The sequence below is a fragment of the Babylonia areolata genome, chromosome 4 (genome assembly GCF_041734735.1).
Source record: "Babylonia areolata isolate BAREFJ2019XMU chromosome 4, ASM4173473v1, whole genome shotgun sequence".
Taxonomy (NCBI): domain Eukaryota; kingdom Metazoa; phylum Mollusca; class Gastropoda; order Neogastropoda; family Buccinidae; genus Babylonia; species Babylonia areolata.
In genome coordinates, this window is record NC_134879.1 from 42,236,158 (window position 1) to 42,246,157 (window position 10,000).

Sequence of the window (10,000 nt, forward strand, 5' to 3'; positions counted from 1 at the left end):
TGGTAAGGTAGCATGCCGTCAGCCTACGTTTCATCAATGACTCGGGACAAAATAATATGGATGGTAGGGGCGGGGGGGGGGGGGGGGGGCTACTATTGGAGTCACAATCATTACCCATGCCACGACAAAGCACCAATTCATCACACTGCCTTGACAAACACAAGTCCAGCCGCCACCATCCTTTCCCCAATACCTGCTAGACTTCAGACCAGGCCGGGGTCAACTAACACGTGGTAAATCCATTCTGGAACCATTATTATCAACCTGCATACTGACACACCTCATGACGTTCTGGAACCGTCTGCCGTAGTCATTTCGCGGTACCATTTAAAAGCGGAAGTGAGCTGCAAGAGTACCAAAACAATCATTTGTTGTTGAGCTTGTGTTCTTTGTACTCTCTCTCTCTCTCTCTCTCTCTCTCTCTCTCTCTCTCTCTCTCTCTCTCTCTCTCTCTGTGCAATCTACATAAATAAAGCATTCCACTTAAGACCGTGCTTCATGGATGGATAATGATATTCAAAACCCTTGGCATGCAATATACGCTGTTTCCTTTCGTCTGATTTTCATCCCTGCCCCGCTGTTCCCTTTGACATGGGCAAATGGCCCAGTTCAGTAAACTATTTGTCTTGTCTTGTCTTCTCTCTCTCTCTCTCTCTTAGATTTAATTTGCTCATGTCGCCAAAACATGAACTTACTATAAAAAAACAAAACAAAACAAACTTGGCCACATACTTATATGAAGCACTGGAGAGACTTCGAATAGTTATTTTGTGAATGTTGTTGAGTATTGTATTAGCTACTTTTGGTTGTTTTGCGATGTAGGTTTATCGTGTCAAGTCATTTTCTTGATGCATTTTTCTTGTATGAGCCCCTTCAGCCCAAGAGACTTTGGCCTTAATCTGAATAAAAGATCGTTGTCGCTATCGTTATCTCTCTCTCTCCTCTCCTCTCGGCATAGGAAGGCGGGGCCCAATCCGTGTTCTCCTCCGTGGATCTAACCTTCCCCACCCAAAGTCAGACACCCATTCACAGCTGGGCGGAGTGAGGAAAATCGCAGTAAAGTGTCTTCCCCAAAGGACACAACAAACACCATACCGAAACGGGGCCTCGAACCCTGATCACTGGTGAACACTGGATCATAAGTCCAACGCCTAACCGATTCTGCCACGGTGCCACTCTGATAGGAACACAAATACGTATACATGCATGAACCCAAGGCCTGACTGGCGCGATAGGTTAGGCTGCTGGTCAGGCATCTGCCTAGCAGGTAATAGAGTAGCGCAGTATATGGATTAGTCCGAACGCGGCACTGACGACTCCTTGAGAAACTGAAACTGAAGTCCATCACTGAATTCCCACGGACAGACAGACCAGGGGTGGGCTGTGGGAGCGAACTGAGCAGCTCTAAGTTTTGCTCATCTTTAAGGACGTTCCTTCTTCTCCTTCTTCTTCCGCGTTCCCTGGCCACGCTAGATTTTCAGTCCGGCCAGGACAGCGGAGTCCCCGGTCCGTCGCAAGGACCCCACCGGTCCCTACAGTTTGTCTTGCAGCTCCACCGTGCTGGAGCATGCCTGGCGTCTCAGAGCGTCGAAGGTGGGGCAGGACTGCAGGATATGGGAGGGGGGGCACTGTGGGCCTGTGCCAGAAGGGCACTGGTCAGTATTTGATTAACTTCAGACGGTAGAGGTGGGAGAGGAGCTGACAGTGTCCCGTTCGCGACCTGTGCCGCTCTGTCCAGCTCATGGATGCCGTCCTTTTCGTCTTCCGTCCCGATGTCCAGACGCTGGCGCCATGTTTTCCTGAAGGATGTTCCTAACTCCACGGTAAATCCCATATACTTTTAAGAACAATCTTAACTCAAAGTAGACTTTTGCCCTGCAAAGATCTCATCACGCTACCCGGCCCAAAAACTGATGATCCACACGCATCATCCCTAGTCTCTCACAAACCAGCCACCCTGCCACTACTGACACAGTGTGGAGGTGTGTGTGTGAGGGGGGGGGGGAGACGGGGGTAGGGAGGGGAGGGGGCAAAAGGGCAGCGAGAGAAAAAGAAAGGGGGCGGGGGAGGGGGGGTTCAGGGAAAGGGGGCTGTGGGTGGGGCTGGGGGCTCCAGTTCTGCCAATCAAGTTGTCAGAAATAAAACAAAATAACCCCCGAAGAATACTTTCGTCTGTAATTCCATTTTCATTTCCCTTCCCCCTTGTCCATTTCCCAAAGGCGGTCGACAAGGTAGAGATAGAGAGGGGGTGAGGGAGAGAGAGAGAGAGAGGCGGAGAGAGAGGGAGGGAGAGAGAGAGGGGGGAGAGGGAGAGAGAGAGATTCAGACGGTTTATTCATTTTAGGCGAAGGTCCATCATGAAGGGGGATGTGAAGTCATAAAGATTAAAACAATGCAACAATGGAAATATCAGGTTGACAGAGAGACTGACAGACAGGCAGACAGACAAACAGACAGACAGACAGACAGAGACACAGAGAGAGATTGGCGATCACATCCACTTGCATTTACGTTCCCAGTTTCACATTCAGTTTGAACGAGGTGCTAAAGTGTGCAGACGGATCCAATATACTGACACTACACCATTTCTGCCTCTGTTGTTTTTGTGGGTTTTTTTAAGGAGCAGAATGCCTGACCGTCACATGAACCCAAAGCACTGGTAAGGCCATGAAATTCCAACACACTGGCACATATAAAATGCTCGAGGACGACTGTATTCATGGGCGCGTAGAGTTGAGTTTAACTCTCTCCATACGAACGGCGAAAGAGACGACGTTAACAGCGTTTCACCACAGTTACCATCATCAAAATATTGCAAGCGGAAGGCTCTTATACTGAAGAGGTGAATGTTGACAAAGAATACCACAATTCTGACGACGGAAGCTGGACATCCGAGGGGTCTGTGTAGAGGAGAAGAGAGGACTGGCCGTACTGAGTGAGTTAACGACCTATCGGCAATGAGCCCCTAAGGTTAATTAAGTTGTTCGTGGCTGTGGTCTTATGACTGTATGCACTCGCCACACACCTATCTATATACCACGACCACTCCACAGACGCCAATGGCGACATGGGGAGTCACCAGTATCGTGAACAGGTCCTAACACGATCCCGAAAGCGCGAGCTTTGAACAGACAGTCCAAAAAGCACACAACCTGGATAGACTAGTTTCACTTTCAGTTTAATTTCTCAAGGAGGCGCACCACTGTCGTTTGGGCAAATTCATATAAGCTACACCACCACAACAGTTCCAAAGATGCGCCACTGTCGTTTGGACAAGTCCATATAAGCTACACCACATCTGGGTACCCGCTAGATGCCTGCCCAGCAGCATAACCCAACCGACGCGCTCGTCAGCCCTTCAGTTTATTTATGCATATAATTATATTTGGGTAACTATCTGACTGGATTTCTTCCACAGAATTTCACCAGAGGACAACACGTTTGCCGTGGAGACAGATATTCTTCTTCTTGTTTCGTCGGCTGCAACTCCCACGTTCACTCGTATGTCCACGAGTGGGCTTTTACGTGTATGAGCATTTTTTACCCTGCAAAAACCTGACCACATTATTGATAAGCATTATCCAGATTTTAGCGCGCCGGTCGAGTCAGTGGAGTGGATGTTCGCTTCGTTCCCGCTCTTTTCACACTGACGAGATTCTCGCGCCATGGTGGGTTCGTGTGGATATTTGTTCCATTCATTCTTCTGATTTAATTGAAGACATATACAGGCCGGTTTTGACGCTGTACATGCGTGTTACTCTTAAAAGATTATCACACAAGTATAATGCCAGAAAAACTGACAACACAGCGCTTAAGCAATGCTAACAATTTTGTTTTTAACCGTGTTTCGGTATCGACCCCTGTAAGAAGAGAAAAGGTAGAAACGATTGAAAGTCCCTGGAATAAGTCAGTACGGCAGACATACACGTACGTTGTACTGTATTGTCGTGGTGGAGGTGGGGTGAGGGGGTGAGGGGGGGGGGGGGTGAGGAGAAGACCACCACCAGAACCTACCGTCGCCCTTCACAACGCACTCACCACAGAACAGCTAGCTTCCCAGCACTCGTTTCTCCTTAATCCTCCCTTCACTCCCCTTCCTCTTCCTCCCCTCCTCTCTGCCCCCGAACCCCCCACGCCCCCTGAATCCCGCACACATCCTCCCTCACATACTCCCCCTGGATGCTGGGGGGGGGGGGAGGGAGGGGGTTTAGATCTTGCGCGTCGTGGCACGGCCGGAGCTAACTGGATTAGCAGGGAATCAGAATTGTCAGCCATTACATTACTTTTTCCCCTCTCTCCTCTCTCTCTCTCGCTCTCCCCTCTTCTCTTCCATTTTCTATCATCACGCCTGGCACAGGAGAGAGAGAGAGAGAGAGAGAGAGAGAGAGAGAGAGAGAGTGTGTGTGTGTGTGTGTGTGTGCTTGAGTGTGGGAGTGTGCGTGTACGAATGTATGTATATGTGTCTGAGTGCGCAAATATGTGTGTGTGTGTGTGTGTGTGTGTGTGTGTGTGTGTTAAATGAGCGTGTGCGTGTGTGTATGAAACATTGAAAGCATGTGTGTGTGTGTGTGTACGTGTGAGTGTGTGGCGGAGGGAGGAGGGGGTGAGCGTACGTGTGTGTGCACGCGTGTGCGTGATTCTGTGTGTGTCTTTGTGTGTGAGTACGAGTCTCTGTGTGTGTGTGTGTGTGTGTGTGTGTGTGTGTGTGTGTGTGTGTCTCTGTGTGTGTCTGTGTGTGAGTGCGCGTTTATGTGAGTATGTGTGGAGGGGGCGGTTTTGGGGGAGAGCGGTTGGGGGGGGGGGGGGGGGGGGGGGGGGCGTATTTCTTCTTCCTGCAAGCAACACAATGTGATGCCAGGAAGATTTCTCTCTCTCACTTTTACCGCAGGTTCTCTGAGGGGCGAGCTAAACGACATTCCAGACCCCGATTTGTTTATCGTCCCCCCAAGTGTTCACACTGACACCTCCAGTTGACGCGTCGACAACTGTGCCCTGCGGTCGGCTGGACAGAAGGGAGGTAACAATACAAGGGGAGGAAGAGGGTGAGGGGTTGGCGAACGGGAGAGGAGGATGGAGTCACGAATTTATTTTTGAATTACACAAGTTCGGGTCAGTCTAGTGAGCAGCTACTCACGGAGGCGTACGTCACTGCGTTCGGACCAATCCATATACGCTACAACACACTCCAGTCATGTAAAATGCCAACGATCGCAATCGAAAACAAAGGAGTCAAATTAAGAACAATGGCTATTTGAGTGTTTAGCTAACCTTGCTTGCTGGGACAGTTTTGCGCCTTGATCCTCTTCAGTGGAGGACTCTCTGAACTCCAGGAGACTGTAGAAGCTGGCTTTGGGATTGAGGTAACACCAAGGACTGTCTGTAGACTATCCTCTTTACACTGGAAGAGATGGGAAGATGTGCTGGAACAGTCTCGTAGCACCGACGTTGGCGGGATGATTCCTATAGGTGTGCCAGAGCAGTGAAATAATTAATTGGCCGCGGACTGATATCATTCCATTTTGAGTACAAAGTTTCTAAATAGGAAAAAAAAGGAAGAGAAGGAGGAGGAGGAGGAGGAGAAGAAGAAGAAGAAGAAGAAAAGGAGGGTGGCGGAGATATTGTATATCTAATCATCCTTGGCTTGTATTCCGGAGACCATGAGAACGACCGCCATAGAAAACAGATGACAGAAGACAGATGAAGCCGCTACGAAGAAAAGCTCAAAGACATTTTTCACACGTGATTCTAAGACAGATCCACCATCACACTCCCCACCCTACCCCCTAACCCCATCATCCACATCCCAACCATGTCATCTCCTCCTCCTCCTCCTCCTCCTCCTCACCCCACACCACACCAACCCCCACACCCACTCCTCCACACCCACACCCCCACCATTCACATCCCAACCATGTCCTCTCTCCTCCTCCTCCTCCTCACCCCACACCACACCAACCCCCACACCCACTCCTCCACACCCACACCCCCACCATTCACATCCCAACCATGTCCTCTCTCCTCCTCCTCCTCACCCCACACCACACCAGCCCCCACACCCACTCCTCCACACCCACACCCCCACCATTCACATCCCAACCATGTCCTCTCCTCCTCCTCCTCACCCCACACCACACCAACCCCCACACCCACTCCTCCACACCCACACCCCTACCATTCACATCCCAACCATGTCCTCCTCCTCCTCCTCCTCACCCCACACCACACCAACCCCCACACCCACTCCTCCACACCCACACCCCCACCATTCACATCCCAACCATGTCCTCTCCTCCTCCTCCTCCTCACCCCACACCACACCAACCCCCACACCCACTCCTCCACACCCACACCCCCACCATTCACATCCCAACCATGTCCTCTCCTCCTCCTCCTCCTCCTCCTCACCCCACACCACACCAACCCCCACACCCACTCCTACACACCCACACCCCCACCATTCACATCCCAACCATGTCCTCTCTCTCCTCCTCCTCCTCCTCACCCCACACCACACCAACCTCCACACCCACTCCTCCACACCCACACCCCCACCATTCACATCCCAACCATGTCCTCTCTCCTCCTCCTCCTCCTCCTCACCCCACACCACACCAACCTCCACATCCACACCCCCACCATTCACATCCCAACCATGTCCTCTCTCCTCCTCCTCCTCCTCACCCCACACCCACACCAACCTCCACACCCACACCCCCACCATTCACATCCCAACCATGTCCTCTCTCCTCCTCCTCCTCCTCACCCCACACCACACCAACCTCCACACTCACACCCCCACCATTCACATCCCAACCATGTCCTCTCTCCTCCTCCTCCTCCTCACGTCACACCACACCAACCTCCACACTCACACCGCCACCATTCACATCCCAACCATGTCCTCTCTCCTCCTCCTCCTCCTCACGTCACACCACACCAACCTCCACACTCACACCCCCACCATTCACATCCCAACCATGTCCTCTCTCCTCCTCCTCCTCCTCACGTCACACCACACCAACCTCCACACTCACACCCCCACCATTCACATCCCAACCATGTCCTCTCTCCTCCTCCTCCTCCTCACGTCACACCACACCAACCTCCACACTCACACCCCCACCATTCACATCCCAACCATGTCCTCTCTCCTCCTCCTCCTCCTCCTCACCCCACACCACACCAACCTCCACACCCACACCCCCACCATTCACATCCCAACCATGTCCTCTCTCCTCTCTCCTCCTCCTCCTCACCCCACACCACACCAACCTCCACACCCACACCCCCACCATTCACATCCCAACCATGTCCTCTCTCCTCTCTCCTCCTCCTCCTCACCCCACACCACACCAACCTCCACACCCACACCCCCACCATTCACATCCCAACCATGTCCTCTCCTCTCTCCTCCTCCTCCTCACCCCACACCACACCAACCTCCACACCCACACCCCCACCATTCACATCCCAACCATGTCCTCTCTCCTCCTCCTCCTCCTCACCCCACACCACACCAACCTCCACACCCACACCCTCACCATTCACATCCCAACCATGTCCTCTCTCCTCCTCCTCCTCACCCCACACCACACCAACCTCCACATCCCACACCCCCACCATTCACATCCCAACCATGTCCTCTCTCCTCCTCCTCCTCACCCCACACCACACCAACCTCCACACCCACACCCCTCACCATTCACATCCCAACCATGTCCTCTCTCCTCCTCCTCCTCACCCCACACCACACCAACCTCCACACCCACACCCTCACCATTCACATCCCAACCATGTCCTCTCTCCTCCTCCTCCTCACCCCACACCACACCAACCTCCACACCCACACCCCCCACCATTCACATCCAAACCATGTCCTCTCTCCTCCTCCTCCTCACCCCACACCACACCAACCTCCACACCCACTCCTCCACACCCACACCCCCACCATTCACATCCCAACCATGTCTTACTTCCCCTCTCCTCCTCCTCATACCACACTCTCCCCCCCCCCACTCCCCCACCATTCACATCCAACCCATGTCTTACCTCTTCCTTCTTCACACCTACTCCCCCCCCCCCCCCCCCCCCCCGCCCCCGTACCCCATCCCACCCCACCCCACCCGACGCTACCCTGACCACCTACCCCCCCCCACCCCCCACCCCCCTTTTCCCTGGAAATCTAAGCAATCAGTGGTATTAGCAGACGTCAATTTGGCCCCGGACAGAGGCTTGGGACTCTGGGGATAACTCAATCAGATTGCCCCCCGTCTCCTCTCCCCCTCTCCTCCACCTCCTCCTTCTCCTCCTCTTCCTCTCACAATCCCCATCTCATCCCCATTTCCACCAACTTCCTTCTTACTTCGGACCATCATCACCCCCCCCCCCCCCCTTTTTTTTTTTTTTTTTTTTGTCCTCCCGAGCTTGCCCCCACCTCACCTCCTCCCCTCTCAACACAATCTTCCTCCCGTCTCATCTCCTTCTAACCCCTATCCCGCCCCTTCCCCTGCCCCCCCCCCCCCACCCCCACATCCCCCCTCTCTCTCTCTCTCTCTCTCTGACCGACCACACCCTTCTCCCCCCCACTTCCCTCTTGCTCGCCATCACCTTTTTTTTTTTTTTTTTTACCCCCTCCCGTGCTTACCCCCCCCTCACCTCCTCCCCCTCCCTCCCCTCCACATACTCTTCCTCCCGTCTCATCTCCTTCCTCCCCAATCTCCCTTCCCCCCATCTCTCTCTCTCTCCCCTCTCTCTCTCCACCCCCTCTCTCTCAATCCCCTCTCCCTCTCCACCCCCCCCCCTCTCTCTCTCTCTTACGGGCCACACCCTTCCTCCTATCTCATCCACTGACCTGTAAACATATTCATTATATGTCTCAGTTATCTCATCTCGCTTTCTCTACTCCCCCCCCCCCCCTCCCCCCCCCCCCCGGTCCCCCTCCCCCCGCCTCTCCCTTCTCACAGTTTCCCCTTCTTTCCCCCCTTTCTTCTTAGGCTCAATGTGAATACGTGCCTTTGCTTCGACTGAAAGCCAAACAACATGCGTTCGATCCCATTTTCTCAGTTCCAAGTTACTCTGCACGCGTCAGGAAAAAAAAAAAAAAAAAAAAAAAAAAAAAATCCCCCCCCAAAAAACAAAAACAACAACAACAACAGCAAAACAACAAAAACTTCTTCTGTGTTCACTCGTATGCACACGAGTGGGCTTTTACGTGTATGACCGTTTTTACCTCGCCATGTAGGCAGCCGTACTCCGTTTTCGGGGGTGTGCATGCTGGGTATGTTCTTGTTTCCATAACCCACCGAACGCTGACATGGATTACAGGATCTTTAACGTGCGTATTTGATCTTCTGCTTGCATATACACACGAAGGGGGTTCAGGCACTAGCAGGTCTGCACATAATGTTGACCTGGGAGATCGTAAAAATCTCCACCCTTTACCCACCAGGCGCCGTCACCGTGATTCGAACCCAGGACCCTCAGACTGACAGTCCAACGCTTTAACCACTCGGCTATTGCGCCCGTCAAACAACAACAACAAAAAACAAACAAAAAAAGAAGAAAGAAAGAAAGAAAGAAAAGAAAGAACATCTTTCAACAAAAGAAGCGTCTGGTATTATTTTAACAAGGCAACAAATTAATGGCAATAACATAACGTGTAAACACGAATCTTTATCAATGAAATAGAGTGTTTGAATTGTCTAGCTGAATGGAGCTGAGTGAGGACAGCTGTCTTTCTTAAAAAAAAACAACAACAAAAAAACCCAGTTACCTTTCCAACAGCTGTTCAGATTCAAGAAACAACGTGGGTTTTGTTTGTTTGTTTATTTTGTGTGTGTGTGTGTGTGTGTGTGTGTGTGTGTGTGTGTTGTTGTTGTTTTTTGGTTTTTTTTCAATCATTATTTGTACGAGCGAACTGTAAGCAAACTAGAATTCTATATACATTTTCAAAACTTTCTCTTGGCGTAATATCTTTTTTATTTCTTCTTTTCTTCTTCTT